This window comes from Camelina sativa, chromosome 18 (genome assembly GCF_030686135.1).
Source record: "Camelina sativa cultivar CO46 ecotype springtype chromosome 18, ASM3068613v1".
NCBI classification, from domain to species: Eukaryota; Viridiplantae; Streptophyta; class Magnoliopsida; order Brassicales; family Brassicaceae; genus Camelina; species Camelina sativa.
The window spans coordinates 140,627-158,984 of NC_141897.1; positions in this window are offsets into that span (position 1 = coordinate 140,627).

Sequence of the window (18,358 nt, forward strand, 5' to 3'; positions counted from 1 at the left end):
TTCCTTGTTTGGGGTAGTCGGGGTGGGGAAAAATTAGAAGCATGTTTAGGATGGGGTACCCAGGCTCACTGAGTAATCTTAGATTACTCATGATAATTATTTGTCTTGCAGGAAGTCTAGGAAGAGTCTAGAGCTACCGGATAGGGATTGTTTTCTGTGTTTTTGTAAAACCCTATATTTTCCTAAAATGTATTCTAAGGAATTATCCGACTCTTATGTATTGCTTGATAACTTATTTTCAATGTAATATTTTATTAAAGTAATATATTCGGTTTTTGGGGAAACATGGCAAGTTGCATTTGATACATTTGGCCTTGTTCGGGCCAACACAACGCGCCAGGACCGCGAGGGTTGCAAAGCCTAAGCGAACCTTGGCCGCGGGCGGAGTCGAGTCCAGGAGGACTGGTCGGGAAGCTGTAGCTTCCGTCCCTTGGCCAGACCACCAGGGTGCGATCTCCCAGTGTAGCGTCCCGTGGCTGTCCGTGCTCTCGTCCGGGGCATAGGAATGGTCCGGGGGCGTTACAGTGTAGGACTTTCGGAAAGCACCACAACGGTTCTTGCTGGAAGGTCGTGGGTGCGTGTGGTCGCTGTGGAAGCAAGGATCATGTGATCCGGAACTATCCTAGGATGGAAAATGGCGATGGGCAAAGGACTTGTTACCTGTGCGGAAAGAGGGACATTTTAGGAGGGAATGTCCAAAGCTGGATGAGGGGAGATAGACCCACCAACGTTGGAGCCGTGGTGAGGATTCTTTACCGCCACCACCAAAGAGACAGGCTGTCGCACCATGCGTGTACAAGATGTCATAGGAAACTACTGCTAGGAATTTCAGGGAGATTACTGGTATGTTACGAGAACCTTTCTAAGTTCAATTCGTGCATTACATAGCATCAAAATGCATGTGAAAAGGGAGATATGGGTACTTAGCATTATAGAGGAATGTGTAGGGACCTTGAGTATATGTGGTGTGGGAAAGCACACTTTGTTTGATTCGGGGGCCACACATTGTTTGTGAGCCCTGAAATGAAAGGTAAAGGTGGGTTCAATAAAGAACCAAAGACCGGATATGGAACGGTCCGAACAGCCGGCGGGCAGGAGATGCACCTATTTGGTATGGTTCGAGGAATCTTGGTCATTGTCAATGGTGTTGATATGCCTATTTACCTGATCATTGTTCCACTCATGAAACATGAAGTAATCTTGGGGATGGACTGGTTAGGGAAGTACAAGGCTCACATTGACTGTCACCGAGGGCAAGTAAATTTTAAGAGAAAGGAAGGTATATTTAAGATTCCAAGGAATAAGATCACCTTCAGGAAGTTTGGTCATCTCGGCAATCCAAGCGGAAATTAATCTGGAGAAAGGATGTGAGGCGTACTTAGCCACAATAACAACAACGGAGGTTGGGGAAAATGCTGAGTTGAAAGATATTCCAATAGCAAATCAGTACGTTGATGTGTTTGAAGCGGTACGGGGAGTGTCACCGGATCAGTCAGATCCATTTACCATCAAGCTGGAACCAGGGAAAACCCTATATCAAAAGCGCCTTACTGGATGGCACCAGCAGAAATGGCAGAGTTAAAGAAACAATTGGGAGAATTGTTGGAGAAAGGGTTTATCAGACCAAGTACTTCACCATGGGATGCACCGGTCTTGTTTGTAAAGAAAAAGGATGGTAGCTTCAGTACATATATTGATTATCGGGGACTGAGTAGGGTGACAATGTATTGGGCAGATATTATGACTTAGCATGCATTGCATGAAATTGTATGGCCTTGCACGACCTAAGGGAAATGTTATTGATGGCTACTTGGTAATCAGGAAAGGAGAGTGATCGTGGAAAGGGAATTGCTTAGGCGCGAGACTCATGACAGGGAAGATGAGTGGTGGTATTAACAGTAACTAGGATCGATTATACAGCTTGTACTAGCTTATATGAAAATATAGAAGTTGTCTCGAATCCTTTGATTATTAATACATTATCTGAATGTTTTCCCTACTCTAAGTTTATATAATATAAACTCTAAGTATTGAAATCTCATAATGTGCGAATGAACTTTGTCTAAAGAATGGACCATAAAATAAGACTAAGTAGCGAGTAAGGGATGAGAGAACCTCACCGGCCATCACATTTCTGGGGTCGGGTCTTTTAGGGGATATGGGTACTTAGCATTCTAGAGGAATCTGTAGGGACCTTAAATATAGGTGGTGTGGAAACGCACACTTTGTTTGATTCGGGGTCACACGTTGTTTTATAAGCCCTGAAGTGATAGGAAAAGGTCGGTTCAATAAAGAACCAAACACAGGATATAGAACGGTCTGAGCAGCCAGCGGGCAGGCGATGTACCCGTCCGATATGGTTCGAGGAATCTCGGTCATTTCCAATGGTGTTGATATGCCTACTGACCTGATCATTGTTCAACTCATAACACATCACGTTATCTTGGGGATGGACTAGTTGGGGAAGTACAAGGCTCACATTGACTGTCACAAAAGCCTAGTAAATATTGTGAGAAAGGAAGGAACATTGATATTTCAAGGAATAAGATCAACTTCGGGAAGTTTGGTCATCTCGGCAATCTAAACGGAAAGGATGGTGGAGAAAGGATGTGAGGCGTACTTAGACACAATCACAACAACAGAAGTTGGGGAAAATACATAGTTGAAAGATATTCTGATAGCAAGTGAGTTTGCTGATGTGTTTGAAGAGGTACGGGTAGTGCCGCCAGATAGCTCTGATATGTTGACCATCGAGCTAGAACCGGGGACTACCCCTATATCTAGAGCACCTTACCGGATGCCACCGGCAGAAATGGTGGAGTTAAAGAAACAATTGGAAGAATTGTTGGAGAAAGGATTTGTCAGACCAACTAGTTGACCATGGGGTGAACCTGTCTTGTTTGTAAAGAAAAAGGATGGCAGCTTCAGGCTGTGCATCGATTACCGGAGGCTGAATATGGTGATGGTGAAGAATAAGTACCCATTGTCCCGGATAGACGAGTTGTTGGATAATCTCCAAGGTGCAAAGTGCTTTTCGAAGATAGACTTGGCCTCGGGGTACCATCAAATTCCGATAGAGCCATCGGACATTCGGAAACGGCTTTTCGAGCGAGGTACGGCCACTTCGAGTTTGTGGTGATGCCGTCCGGACTGACCAAAGCACCGACAACCTTCATGAAGATGATGAATGGTGTATTCCAAGAATTCCTAGATGAGTTTGTCATCATTTTCATTGATGATATACTTGTTTACTCGAAGGATTGGGAAACCCATCAAAGTCACTTGAGGGCAGTCTTGGAGCGGTTAAGGGAGCACAAGCTTTTTGCAAAGTTAAGCAAATGCTCGTTCTGGCAAAGGAGCATAGGATTCCTTGGACATATTGTTTCGGATCAAGGATTGTCTGTGGATCCACAGGAAAAAGATTAACATAGTGAAAATCTTGTGGAACTGCAATAGACGCGAAGAAGCTACTTGGGAGACCGAAAAATTAAATGAAGGCAGATTATCCTAAGTGGTTTAAGGAGATGGGAGAAGATCAACTTGAGCTGGATTCTAGGACGAATCCCTTTCAAGGGGGGGGGGGGAGACTTGTAACGCCCGCGATCCTGAATAGGATCATAGGCCGTGACTTGGTTTAAGATGGCAGGGAGATCTCGGACAGGACGGGAAGGAGCTATTCGATAGCTTGGAAATTGAGGGAAAATTGCCAAGTATGGGACTTAGGATCGACGAACTCTCGACCAGGTCCTGGCCAGCTACAGACAGCTCAACCAGCTGCCGGTCAGCTAGCGTCAGCTCGGCCAGCTGCTAGTTAACTACCACTAGCTCAACCAGCTGCCATGGAGCTCAACCCAGCTCAGCCAGTTGGACGGTAGTTATAATGACCCTCACTAAGAGTAAAAATCTAAATTAAAATTTTGGAGAAAAAGACCCGGAAAAATAAGAAGAACGACCGAAAGAAGTCCAAAGAAAAATCAACAAGTCGAAAGATGGCCAATGGCCGGTGGTCAAGAGGCTAAGTTCAATAGGAAGTCGAAGAAGAAGAATGGCCAAGTCAAAAATCAGAAAAAGGCCAAGGTACGGTACGAACATACGTACATGGTCGGAGATGGTACGGACACATCGGACGTACATGGTCGGACACGGTACGGACAGACGTACATGGTTGGAGGCGGTACAGACACATCAGACGTATGCGGATGGAGACGGTATGCACAGGTCAGACGTACACGGACGAAGACGGCATGGACCGAGTAAAGACGGAAAGGACGAACGCATGCGGAGTGGAGACGGTAAAGGACGAGTATAGCCGGTAAAGAACAATAAGTTGCGGTACTGACGATAAGTTGCGGTACTGACGAAGGAGTTGCGGACGAGACCGAGAAATTGCGGATGTAGTGGACGATAGACGGATGTAGTGCCCAGAGCCGACAGCATTCCGGATTTTGCGGAGCATTTGTCTGGCGGCGCAAAAGAGAAAATTTCCTCTTTCTCTTGAATCAACCAATAGAATTTCATGCAACTTTGAGGAGTAATCATTGTGTTGTTGAAGACACAAAAAAGAGACATAATCATTGTGTCTTAAGGAAGTTGGCTAATGGGAGTTCATGCACCAAAAGTGGGAGACAAAAGGAGATTCTATTTTCTCCATCAGCCAATCCGCACACATGCAAGAGAAAAGGATATATTCTCTTGATCTAGAGTGACTTGCGCGCCAAGTGTTGCCTAAAAGTAGTGGAAGAGAAAGCAAATGTGTGCTCGCCATGCATTGGCGAGTAGCACCGCCCAAAAACCTCTATATAATGAAGCTCTCCCTTCTCATTTTCGACATTCTCAACTCAAAGAAAAACTCAAAATTCTCTCTAAGTGTTTGTACTCTCAAAGACGGAGAGGGAGACCGGAGTTGGACGTTATTGGAGATGTTGTTCGGGTCAAGGAGAGACGCTGTTCGGGTCGAGGAGAGATGTTGTTCGTGGACGCTGTTGGATGCTGTCAGAGTCGTAGTTCAGAGACGCAGTCGGACGCTGTTGGTGCTGTGAAGTCCGATCATCAATCTGCTGAATCACTGTGAGTTCTGTGGTAGTTTTGTGTGGGATGCTGCATGGTTCCTATGGACCATGTACCTACCCATTGTGTGTTGCATTTAGACTAGGATCATGGTACGATCAGTTAAATGTTGCATGCATAAATTGGTAGGATTCATGCTAGAATTCATGTTTAAGTCACATAGAATTATGCTAGGAATCACCATGCATGTTGAGAATTGATGAGAATTGAACTGCATATTTTCATGATGAACTTGATGCATTTGTAGCAATTTGAGTTGCTTAAAATTTGGACCATGGACTTGCATGCATAATTAAATTGGTGGATTTTTAATTGCAATATTTCTTGCTTAAAAAACGGATTAAAATGGTTGCATGCATGTAGAACAATCTAGGTTGCTTTAATTATTATTCTCGTTTCCTGTTGATTGTTGTGTGATTTTCTTGCTTGATTTTTTGCTTGTTATGCTTGAATTGCTTGCTTTAGTACTAAATTCTTTGCGTTTTTACTCTTAGAAGTTTAGTACTTTTTTTAGCTAGTCTCTTGAATTATATTCGTTATCTTTCTTGAGTCGTAGCTAGGATAGAGTAGTTTATCTTCAGTTCCAATTGTTGAAAGGTTGTCTTGTGGGAAGTTCTCAACGACCACTTACACCGGTCGTGTCTAGCTAGCTACTAGAGCAACAGCTACTTGACGTCGTAGCATTGGATGGTTCATGCGGGTTACCTTTGTGGTTCCGCATCGGCAGAGGTAAGGAAGGAACAGATTATCGAGGGCCCATAGGTGAAGAGTCTAGGGTAGTCGAGTAATCCTTGATTATTCTAGTCGTCTTGTGTTGTTTAGGTGAAATAGTCTAGAGTATTCAAGTTACCCTTGTTGTATTCTAGTTGTCTTTGTTCGCCGCATAGGAGTAAAGAGTCTAGGTTAATCGAGTCAAGTCTTGCTTGAACTAACCCTCTTTGCTTGCCTGTTTGTTATTTGCTTCCGCTATGGTTTCTGCTGCGTAGCTTTGATTGTTTGCCTTGCTTGTTTCCTTCCTTGTTGGGGTAGTCGGGGTGGGGAATAGTAGAAGCATGTTTAGGAAAGGGCTACCCAGGCTCACTGAGTAATCTTAGATTACTCATGATAATTATTTGTCTTGCAGGAAGTCTAGGAAGAGTCTAGAGCTGGAGCAAACTTTAGGGTGCCGGATAGGGATTGTTTTCTGTGTTTTTGTAAAACCCTATATTATCCTAAGATGTATTCTTGAAAGTATCCGACTATTTATGTATATTGCTTTGATAACTTATTTTTCAATGTAATAATTTATTAAAGTAATATATTCGGTTTTTGGGGAAACAAGGCAAGTTGCATCTGATACATTGGCCTTGTTCGGGCAAACACAACGCGACAGGACCGCGAGGGTTGCAAAGCCTAAGCAAAACTCGGCCGCGGGCGGAGTCGTGCCAAGGAGGACTGGTCGGAAAGCTGCAGCTTCCGTCCCTCGGTCTGACCACCCGGGTGCGATCTCCCATACGTAGCGTTTCACGGGCTGTCCGTGTCCTCATCTGGGCCATAGGACGGTTCGGGGGCGTTACAACGGTGGTATCAGAGCGGTGTTTTGAACCCACGGGAACTTGTGCTTTTCAATGTTCTATCGAGTAACTGCGTCGCAAAAACAAAAATTAGATTCCGGTAGTTTGCTTGTCTAGTTTTGAGTGTAAACCTTAGAATTGACTAGCAACTTACCTACCCTTGTGTGTGTTATATGTCTTCAGGTGAATCAGGTTGCGGGGATGGTTCAGGAGGAGGGTGGCCAAGACATGGGGCTGGTTCAGGAGTAGAGTGGCCGAGATGTGGGGATCAAGAGAATCACAACGGTTACTTGTCGACCAAATCAGAGAGCAGTAACCCAGATACTTGGAGCTTAGAAGGTTTACTTGATGAAGATGATGTTAACCCGTCTATTGAGTCTGATCCACCAGAATATCTAGAAGGATCGGAGGAGATGGAAGTGGATCAAGACGATCAGACAATGGTGTTGGAGATTGGAGAGTCGAGTCGTATCCAAGTCAGGATGAACGCGCAAGGAAACTTTCAAACTGTTCCAGTTGACGACCATGGAGATAAGATGCCGAGATCGCTGATAAGTTGCAACATCTGCTGTTGGACCTTGTAGAAGATCAGATTGACGACACAAGTGCCTTGGACTATTTGAGAGCACACCCAGAGGCGATCGATAGAATTCTCGACTTTATGTCTAAGGTGTATTCAATAAACAAAGCTGGTGGTGATGAAGTGGTACCGGAGACCGAGAGAGACCGGAACTCAAGCGATGGGAACTCAAAGTCCTATGAGCCAACATCGGAGGAGGAAGACCATGTGGAGGTGATCGTTATATCATTGGACGATAAGGATGACATACCGACCCTAGTGACCGAGCTGAGGAGTAACCAAGACTATGTGCTGCAAGACCCAGTACCGGAGACCGAACCAACTATTGAGCCAATGGACAATGTTAGTCCAGTATGCAGATCAGATCAAGTTGTGTCGGAGCAAGACCTTTCAGGCCAAGATGTGCAGGAGCAAAGCAGTTCAGACTGAGTTGTACCAGAGCGAATCAGTCCGATTCGAGCCATAGCATTGCGGATGGTGTTGCCGCAGCCGTAAACCGATCAAGAGGAAGGAGAGTTGCCGAGTTATGGAAGGTGGGATCCGGGAATGCTGGAGGAGGACCTAAGTAATGAGAGGTCGCTAAACCGCTTAAGGTAGATGGAGGAAGTACCAAGGGACCCGATGATGTAGATGACAGACAAGATGGACGAAGCAAGGAGGCTGAACCGAGATTGTGTCAAATTTGAGGTAGGAGAGAGTAGTACCAAGAGGCGAAGGACAGATAACCATGGAACGCAGACCGTGACTACGCAGCCGAGAGGTCGTCTGAGGACCAGAGCTACCGCTCGAAAGAGGGTGACTTGCCCAGACCGCGTTCAAATCAGGAACAGTTACTACAGTGACGTGTGTGAAGGACTAGGACACCGAACCAAAGAATGTTGGAGGACGACGCTCCCAAAATTGTTATCCCCAGAGCATGTCGTGTGCATTGAGTGTGGAGTGCGTGGAAACTTTGCTTATCGCTGTCCAAACCAAGTTGTCCAAGCGGAGGTGAATCCGTTAGACCAAGTCGTGCGTACAGGAGAACCCGTTGGACCAAGCCAGAACTTCATCGTCTGCTGAGGAGCTGACTAGGCTATGCGTGTGCACGTGTGAGGAGTGTAGGAGCCGCCAAAACCAATAGGATGTTTGGGGAAAGGGAAGTTTTCTTTTGGGGCTTATGTAAGGGTGAGATAGGTTTTTCTTTTTGTTTAACCGCTAGACTTAACCCTTAGTTGTGTATCTTGTCTAGGCAGATCCGAACCCTGTGTAGTAGAAGGCTAGGTGAAGGAAGAAATCATTTATTTTATCTTTTGGGTGTAAAATACTTGTGTTAATATCCTAGCCGCGGTTATCTACTTGTTTGTGTGTTGCTTGCTAATCTTTGCTTGTTTAATTGCTTGCTTTGATTGCTTTAGCATCTTGTAGGTTTGCATAGTTAATTTTTATTAATTAACTTGCAATGGATTACCATGATTGATTGATGATTCACGTAAGACACCACAAAGAGCGATCAGACAAATGAAGAAGTTCGAAGAAGATTCAACCAAGGAGTGACGAGTCAGTTCAGTTTGAGAGAGTGCAAGAGAGAGCAGTAATAAAAAGGATTAGGGCAAACTGAAAGACCCCGACCCCGGCCATCCGATGGCCGGTGAGGTTCTCTCGTCCTTTACTCGCTACTTAGTCGTATTATACGGTCCATTCTTTAAACAAGGTTCATTCGTGCATTCTGTGATTCAATATCTAGAGTCTATATGATATAACTTAGAGTAAAGCAAACATTCAAACATTGTATTAAATAACCAAAGGATTCGATACAACTTATGAGTTTGCATAATAAGCTAGTACAAGCTGTATAATCGATCCTAGCTACCCATATCACCACCACTCATCTTCCTGGCCATAGGTCTCGCGCCTAAGCACTTCCTTCCCCGCGATCATTCTCCTTTCCTGAAATCCAAGTAACCATCAATAACCTTCCCCTTAGCCGTACAATGTCATGCAATGCACGCTAAATTCTAACATTCATTCAGTACAGCGGTCGGCCGGTAGAGAGTTATCCCGCGCATCAGTTTTGATGGTGTACCGAGGAATCTGTACAGATCCCTGTCCAACCGTCGAGCCGCGTTTACTTTTCTCCGTCCATACCGTCCGTACTAGGACACTCCGGATGGTACGCTGGTCGCTAGGGAGGTAGCATGTGCATAAGTTCGGCTGTATCCCGGCCGAGCCGCACCCCCTTTCCTCCGACCAACCGAACCAACCCCATTTCCCAGAACCATAAGGTCGGTACTGTACCGGACCTCCGGCCCTTAAGCCTTATCGCCGAACTCTCTTTCTCTCGGAACCTTCTTCCCTATCTTATACTCGAACTCTCGAGTTTTACTGTATTTTACTGTTTCCGATCGTGTATTCGAAATTAGAGCCACGCCCTCTATTTATAGGGTACAGGCCGCGGTTTTGGCCCCAAAAGACACCTATCGGACACATCCGTCCGATCGCACATATTCGGCCATGTCCATTCGGCCGTGCCTGTTCATCCATGTCTGTTCGGCCATGCCCGTTCGGTCCAGAGCTCCCCAGCTGAACTGAACTCCGTCCACTACTGTACAGCTGGCCGAGCTGGGTCGAGATGGATCGAGCTGACTGGCAGCTGGTTGAGCTGGACGTAGTTGGCCGAACTATCCGCAGCTGCCCGAGAGCTGCCGTACCTGGCCGAGAACTGTCCGCAGCTGGCCGAGAACTGTCTGCAGCTGGCCGAGAGTTTTCTGAAGCTGACCGATCTTTGTCCCATGCTTGGCTTGTTTCCCTCCTTTTCCGAGCTAATGCATAGCTCTTTTCCCGACTTGTCCGAGATCTTCCTACCATCTCGGACCAGGCCACGACCTACGATCCTATTCAAGATCGCGGGTGTTACAAGTCTCCCCCCTCGAAAGGGATTCGTCCTCGAATCCGGATCAAGTTGATCTTCACTCATCTCCTTAAACCACTTAGAATAATCCGCCTTCATCTTGTTTTCAGTCTCCCAAGTAGCTTCTTCGTGTCCACCGCAGTTCCATAAGATCTTCAACATGTTAATCTTTTTCCTGCGCATTCCCTTTACTATTCGTTAAATGATTCGAATAGGCGTGGCTCGAACCGTGAAGTTTTCTTGCAACTCAGGTGGTATGTCCTCGACCACTTCGTCTTCCTCACTTAGGCATTTACGTAATTGTGATACATGAAAAACCTTGTGAAAGGCGTCTAGCTTTGGTGGTAACTCCAACTTGTAAGCCACCATGCCTACCCGTTCGATCACCTTGTACGGACCAACGTACATTGGGCTCAACTTTTTCCTTTTGGTAAATTGCCTTTTTCCCTTATAGGTCATCGCCTTAAGATACACCAAATCGCCCACTTCAAACTCCAACTCCTTCCGACGCTTGTCCCCATAATTTTTCTGTCGGTTTTGGGCTTCCTTTAACTTGATTTTCAAGAGCTTCAACTTTTCAGCCGTCTCGTCCACAATCTCGGGTCCGAATAACGTCCGTTCCCCAACCGGCGACCAGCACAACGACGTTCGACATGCCCGGCCATAAAGCACTTCATAAGGCGACATTCCAATACTAGCTTGGTAGCTATTGTTTTACGCGAATTCCACCAAGTTCAAGTACTTTTCCCAGCTTCCGCCCCAATCCAGTACACACGCTCGCAACATGTCCTCGAGTGTCTGAATTGTTCTCTCGGATTGTCCATCAGTTTGTGGGTGATAGGCCGTACTTAGGTTCACCCTTGTTCCCAACGCCCTTTGAAAATCCTACCAGAAATGTGAAGTGAACCGTGTATCACGGTCCAAGACAATACTCACCGGCACTCCGTGCAACCGAATGATCTCCTCGATGTCCCTGACAGCGATTACCTCGGCTCTATCTGTTTATGGGATTGCGATGAAGTGTGCAGATTTGGTCAATCTGTCCACCACTACCCAAACCGCATCATGCTTAAGCTTACTCATAGGCAATCCAGTCACAAACTCCATCGTCACATGATCCCATTTCCATTCCGGCATAGGTAAACTTTGGACTAGTCCGCTCGGCACTTGATGCTCGACCTTGACGAGTTGACAGGTTTTACACTTGGCAACCCACGCGGCCACATCCCTTTTCATTCCCTTCCAGTGATAGTATGGTTTTAGATCGCGATACATCTTAGTCGAACCAGGGTGGATCGAGAACTTAGACTGGTGCGCTTCCTTTAGAATTTCCTCCCTTAACTCCTTGTTTTGCGGCACACATACTCGTTCATTCACCACAATGGTACCATTGTTCGATGTCTGAAACTCCATCTTATTATTCTCCACCCAACTCTTATGTTCCTCGTCTTTTTCTTGAGCCAATCGAATTCTACTAACTAGATCCGCCTGATCGGCCGCTCCCAGGCCTAGTGGCTCAAACTCCTTAGACAATGCATTTAAATGCAAAGTCCCCAACATGTAAACCAATGCTTCCTGATTTTTCTCGGCTTCCACATCGCAGCGTCTCCTACTTAAGGCATAATCTGCGATAGGCGATGTCTAAGTCATAATCTGCGACAAACTCAATCCACCTCCTTAGCCTTAGATTTAACTCCGGCTGGGTGAATATGTACTTTAAACTCTTGTGGTTGGTAAAGATTTGAACTTTGGCTCCATAGAAGTATGAACGCCAAATCTTCAATGTGAACACCACCGCGGCCATTTCTAGATCGTGCGTTAGGTAATTTCCCTCGTGTTTACGCAATTGCCTTGAAGCATATGAGATTACACCACCCTTCTGCATTAGTACACAACCTAGCCCGGTTATGGAGGCATCAATGTACACCACGTACGGCTCGTCCGCCTCCGGTAGTACCTGAAAGACCCCGACCCGGACGTCCCAGCGTCCGCGGTCACGGCTTCCATTCGGCCCCATTCCCGGCCGAATATCCTTTGATTCGGTCACTAAGCTTTGGCTCATGGCCTTGCTTCGTAGACCCCTTTACGCAGCGGAATATAACTTTAACCTTGACCCATCCCTTTGTGTTTAGCCATACAACCAACCAACCCACTGGCTTGCACATATTAGGGATGGGGACATATAGTCCCTTCGGTGCACGGTGAACGGTTGCTCTATCGGCTTCCCGAACCACTTGCGTATCCAAAGCTCGGTATCGGACGTACCATTTAAATGACCCATCGGTCATACCATTAATACCCCGATTAACTCGTCGGTCTTGGTATCAGGGCCAGGTCCGATCAACTATCCGACCCCATAATCGAATCGCTGATCAACCACAGACCTGGGCCGATCACTTGACCACCCGACCGATCAATCCAACCTACGACTCGTATCGTCGATACTTTGATCACCCGATCCGACTAGCGATTGAATCACTAGTCAACTCTCGATCGATCCGTCCATTGACGCGGATCATCGATGACCTTTCGATCAGTCCGACTCTATGATCGAACCGTCGATCATCCTGCGATCAGTTCGTCTTCCCGGACAAACCGCCGCCTATCCTACGATCGGATCGGCCCGCTTGCCGAACCGCCGCTCATCTCATCGTACCTTCGATAGAGAGGTAGCATGCACATCAGTTCGGACGAGCAAACTCGCCGAGCCGCACCCCCTTTTCTTCTTAGGCCTAAATGGACGATGGAAGGATGATGGTGTGTTGGAATGAAGGCCTTGCCCTCTATTTATAGTGCCCTGGCCAAAGTCTAGGCTCCAAAAGGCACCTGTCCATCAAGGCCCTTCATTGGTGCACGTTCGGACATGCCTGTCCGTCCGTGCCTGTCCGGCCATGCCCGTTCGGTCATGCCGTCCCATTACCGTCCACGAGCTCCCCAGCTGGCCCGGAGACTGTCCACCACCGTCCAGCTGGCCGAGCTTAGTCGAGCTGACGCTAGCTGGACGCTAGCTGGACGAGCTGATACTAGCTGGCCTAGCTGTCCGCAGCTGGTCCATAGCTGTCCGCAGCTGGCCTATAGCTGTCCGTAGCTGGCTGATAGCTGTCCATAGCTGGCCAATAGCTGGCCAATAGCTGTCTGCAGCTGAACTACTTGTTTATCGAGCTTGTTCAGCTCATTCAGCTTGTATTCCAGCTATTTGAGCTAGTAGCTTAGCTACTTAAGCTCATATAGCTATCGATTTCCTTAAAATAAACTGCCCTTCCTTTCGGATCGCGGGACGCGGGCGTTACAAGTCTACCCCCCTTAAAATGAATTCGTCCTCGAATTCGGTGGGTGTAGATATTCTCGACCTTCGTCCACTTGAGACTTGATCTATTCTTGATCTTGCTCTTTTTAGGACTTTCCTAGATCTACGTCTTTCCCGACGCAATCTTTTCCCCTTGATCTTGGACAATCTCCGAATAGATCAAGTCTGTTCCTGTCCTAGTTTCATCCCAACTAGGACAATTTCCCGACCTTGGTCCTTCCTGGACGTGGTCGTAATTCCCGACCCTGGTCCTTCCCGGACGCGGTCGTAGTTCCCGACCCTGGTCCTTCCCGGACGCGGTCGTAGTTCCCGACCCTGGTCCTTCCTGAACAGGGTCGTAGTTCCCGACCATCTGGTCGACATGCTATGTGTTCGATGTTTTGAACAATCACTCGATTTACGAGCACATCTTGGCGAACACATTCCCGTTCCCAAGCATGTCTTCGGTCTTATCAGAGATTTCCATTTCGTCCGAACACATAGCATAATTGCATACGTCCTCACAGGATCGCGCATGCTCTGATACCAACTTGAAAGACCCCGACCCGGACGTCCCAGCGTCCGCGGTCATGGCTTCCATTCGGCCCCATTCCCGGCCGAATATCCTTTGATTCGGTCACTAAGCTTTGGCTCATGGCCTTGCTTCGTAGACCCCTTTACGCAGCGGAATATAACTTTAACCTTAACCCATCCCTTTGTGTTTAGCCATACAACCAACCAACCCCACTGGCTTGCACATATTAGGGATGGGGACATATAGTCCCTTCGGTGCACGGTGAACGGTTGCTCTATCGGCTTCCCGAACCACTCGCGTACCCAAAGCTCGGTATCAGACGTACCGTTTAAATGACCCATCGGTCATACCATTAATACCCCGATTAACTCATCGGTCTTGGTATCAGGTCCAGGTCCGATCAACTATCCGACCCCATAATCGAATCGCTGATCAACCACAGACCTGGGCCGATACTTCTGACTGACTTGTCGACCACTTGACCACCCGACCGATCAATCCAACCTACGGCTCGTATCGTTGATCCTTTGATCACCCGATCCGACTAGCGATTGAATCACCGGTCAACTCTCGATCGATCCGTCCATTGATGCGGATCATCGATGACCTTTCGATCAGTCCGACTCTATGATCGAACCGTCGATCATCCTGCGATCAGTTCGTCTTCCCGGACAAACCGCCGCCTATCCTACGATCGGATCGGCCTGCTTGCCGAACCGCCGCTCATCTCATCGTACCTTCGATAGAGAGGTAGCATGCGCATCAGTTCGGACGAGCAAACTCGCCGAGCCGCACCCCCTTTTCTTCTTAGGCCTAAATGGACGATGGAAGGATGATGGTGTGTTGGAATGAAGGCCTTGCCCTCTATTTATAGTGCCCTGGCCGAAGTCTAGGCTCCAAAAGGCACCTGTCCATCAAGGCCCTTCATTCGTGCATGTTCGGACATGCCTGTCCGTCCGTGCCTGTCCGGCCATGCCCGTTCGGTTATGCCGTCCCATTTTCGTCCACGAGCTCCCCAGCTGGCCCGGAGACTGTCCACCACCGTCCAGCTGGCCGAGCTTAGTCGAGCTGACGCTAGCTGGACGAGCTGATACTAGCTGGCCTAGCTGTCCGCAGCTGGTCCATAGCTGTCCGCAGCTGGCCTATAGCTGTCCGTAGCTGGTGATAGCTGTCCATAGCTGGCCAATAGCTGTCCGCAGCTGAACTACTTGTTTATGGAGCTTGTTCAGCTCATTCAGCTCGTATTCCAGCTATTTGAGCTAGTAGCTTAGCTACTTAAGCTCATATAGCTATCGATTTCCTTAAAATAAACTGCCCCTCCTTTCGGATCGCAGGACGCGGGCGTTACAGTACCAGTATCAGAGCACTCGTGATTTGCCTTTAACTCCGAGAAACTTTTCTCGCATTCTTCCAACCATTGGAACATAGTGTCCTTTCCCGTCAATTGTGTCATTGGCTGAGACATACTCGCAAAGCCTTTGACAAACCTTCGGTAATATCCAACCAACCCGAGAAAGCTCCTTATCTCTGTGGCATTTTTCGGACGTGGCCAGTCCTTTAGCGACTAAATCTTCTCCGGATCCACAGACACTCCTTGGTCCGAGACAATGTGTCCAAGGAATCCGACACTCTTTTGCCAAAACGATCATTTGCTTAACTTCGCGAAAAGCTTTTGCTCCCTTAACCGCTCCAATACTGCCCTCAAGTGATTTTGATGGGTCTCCCAATCCTTCGAGTAAACGAGTATGTCATCAATGAAGATGATAACAAAAACGTCCAAGACTTCTCGGTACACACCGTTCATCATCTTCATGAAAGCTGCCGGTGCATTGGTCAGTCCGAACGGCATCACCACAAACTCAAAGTGGCCGTACCTTGTCCGGAAAACCATCTTCCGAATGTCCGCTGGATCAATCGGAATTTGATGGTACCCCAAGGCCAAGTCTATCTTTGAGAACCACTTTGCACCTCGGAGATTATCCAACAACTCCTCTATCTGGGGAAATGGGTACTTATTCTTCATCGTCACCTGATTCATCTCACGGTAATCGATGTATAGTCTGAAGCTACAATCCTTTTTCTTTACAAACAAGACCGGTGCACCCCATGGTGAACTACTTGGTCTGATAAATCCTTTCTCCAACAATTCTCCCAATTGTTTCTTTAACTCCGCCATTTCTGCTGGTGCCATTCGGTAAGGCGCTTTAGATATAGGGGTCGTCCCCGGTTCTAGCTCGATGGTGAACGGATCTGACCTATCCGGCGGCACTCCCTGTACCGCTTCGAACACATCTACAAATTCATTGGCTTTTGGAGTATCGTCCAACTCCGCCTTTCCCCAACTTCCTTTGTTGTGATTGTGGCTAAATATGCCTCACAGCCTTTCTCCAGCATCCTTTCCGCCTGGATTGCCGAGATAATCAAACTTCCCGAAGTTGATCTTATTCCCTGGAACTTTAACGTCCCATCCTTTCACTCAAAATTTACTCGCCCTCCGTGACAGTCAATGTGAGCTTTGTACTTTCCCAACCAGTCCATCCCCAAGATAACCTCGTGTTTCATGAGTGGAACAATGATCAGGTCAGTAGGCATATTGACACTATTGGCGATGACCGAGATTCCACAAACCACTCCATACGGGTACATCACCTCCCACCGGCTGCTCAGACCAATCCATATCCGGTGTTTGGTTCACGCTTGAACCCACCTTTCCCTATCATTTTCGGGCTCACAAAACAGTGTGTGGCCCACAAATTAAACAAGGTGTGCGTTTCCACTTCACCTATTCTTAAGGTCCCTACACATTCCTCTAGAATGCTAAGTACCCATATCCTCCCTTTCATATGCATTATGATGCTATGTAATGCACGAATTGAACTTACAAAGGTTCTCATACATACCAGTAATCGCCCTGTCTCTTTGGTGGTGGTGGTAAAAATTCCTCGCCACGGTTCCCACACTGATAGTTCTGTCTGCCCTCGTCAAGCCTCAGACATTCCCTCTTAAAATGTCCCTCTTTTCCGCACAAGAAGCAGGACCTTGGCCCATCGCCATTCTCCATCCTCGGACAGTTCCGGATCGCATGATCCTTGCTTCCACAGCGAACACATGCACCCACGGCCCTCCAGCAAGAACCGTTGTGGTATTTTCCGCAAGTCCTACACTCCCCAAACTTGGCGTCGGACCTTGAGTTATCCACCTTGTTCCATATTCTTTTTCGGTCGATGGTTTTGGTTGGGTTAGTGGAACGCGACGAAACCCTCTCACGTCTAAGCTGTTTCTCTTCCTCCAACCCGACTTCAATCATTGCCGCCCTTTCCACTACCTCCACGACCGAGTTAAAGACCCCATTCACGCAATGGTTGCAGATGTCCACCCTTAATCCCCAGATAATGCGACGGACTTGTGCTTTCTCATCCTCGATCTCTTTTCCAACAAAGCGCCTAAGGCGACTGAATTCAGCATCATATGCACATACCGTCATATCCCCTTGTATCAGGTTCAGGTACCCAATCAAAGAGGATCTAAGAGCAGGAAGAACAACCCAAAGACCTACCCGAGGAACTACTTGACTTCAACCTCGTGCACCGCCTCGAGCAGACCCGTGGGAAGGACTGAGCAGCTAGGTTAAAAGGATTTCCATATATAAACTCCCCCTCTTCTTCCTCTCTCCCTAGCACGCCGCAAACACTCACCAGTTGGTACTCGATCACCAGCTTCGTGTATATCTTCGAGCTGTTCATCCTTGGCTTCTTGATCCGATCATCCCAACCTAGGTGAAAATCCTGTTATCAATTTGGCGCTGTTGCCATTTGGTTGAATTTTGTTTGCTACGTTTAAGATTTCAGCACTTGCTAGATCAAGTTATTTTCTATACTTTGGTTCGGAACTGACTTTTTTACTTTCGTGTTTGTTTGTTTTGCATTTCAGGTACAACCCGAGTAACCACCTGACCCGTCACTCGATCACCTGGATCAAGCAGACCTTTGTGTACTCACTCGGTTAACAGATTGTGCATGCAAACATGATCCAATGGTAGCCAACACTTGAGTCCTTTCATCAACAACATCGACATACCAAGGTTACTCCGTCAACAACAAGTACCACAACCGCAACAAACAACAATTGAGGAGGTCATGAATAATTAGAATGATCCACCAGCTCCTCAAGAGAGGACCAACATAGGAGCAGGAGATGCTCAATCTACTCACACTCAAAGACATGGGATTGTGCCACCTGCTGTTCAAAACAACAACTTTGAGATCAAGAGTAGTCTCATCCAGATGATACAGAGCAACAAGTTTCATGAACTGCCAATGGAGGACCCATTGGACCATCTAGATGAGTTTGATAGGCTCTGTAGCCTAACAAAGATCAACAGAGTTAGTGAAGATGGATTCAAACTCCGGCTTTTCCCATTTTCTTTGGGTGACAAAGCACACATTTG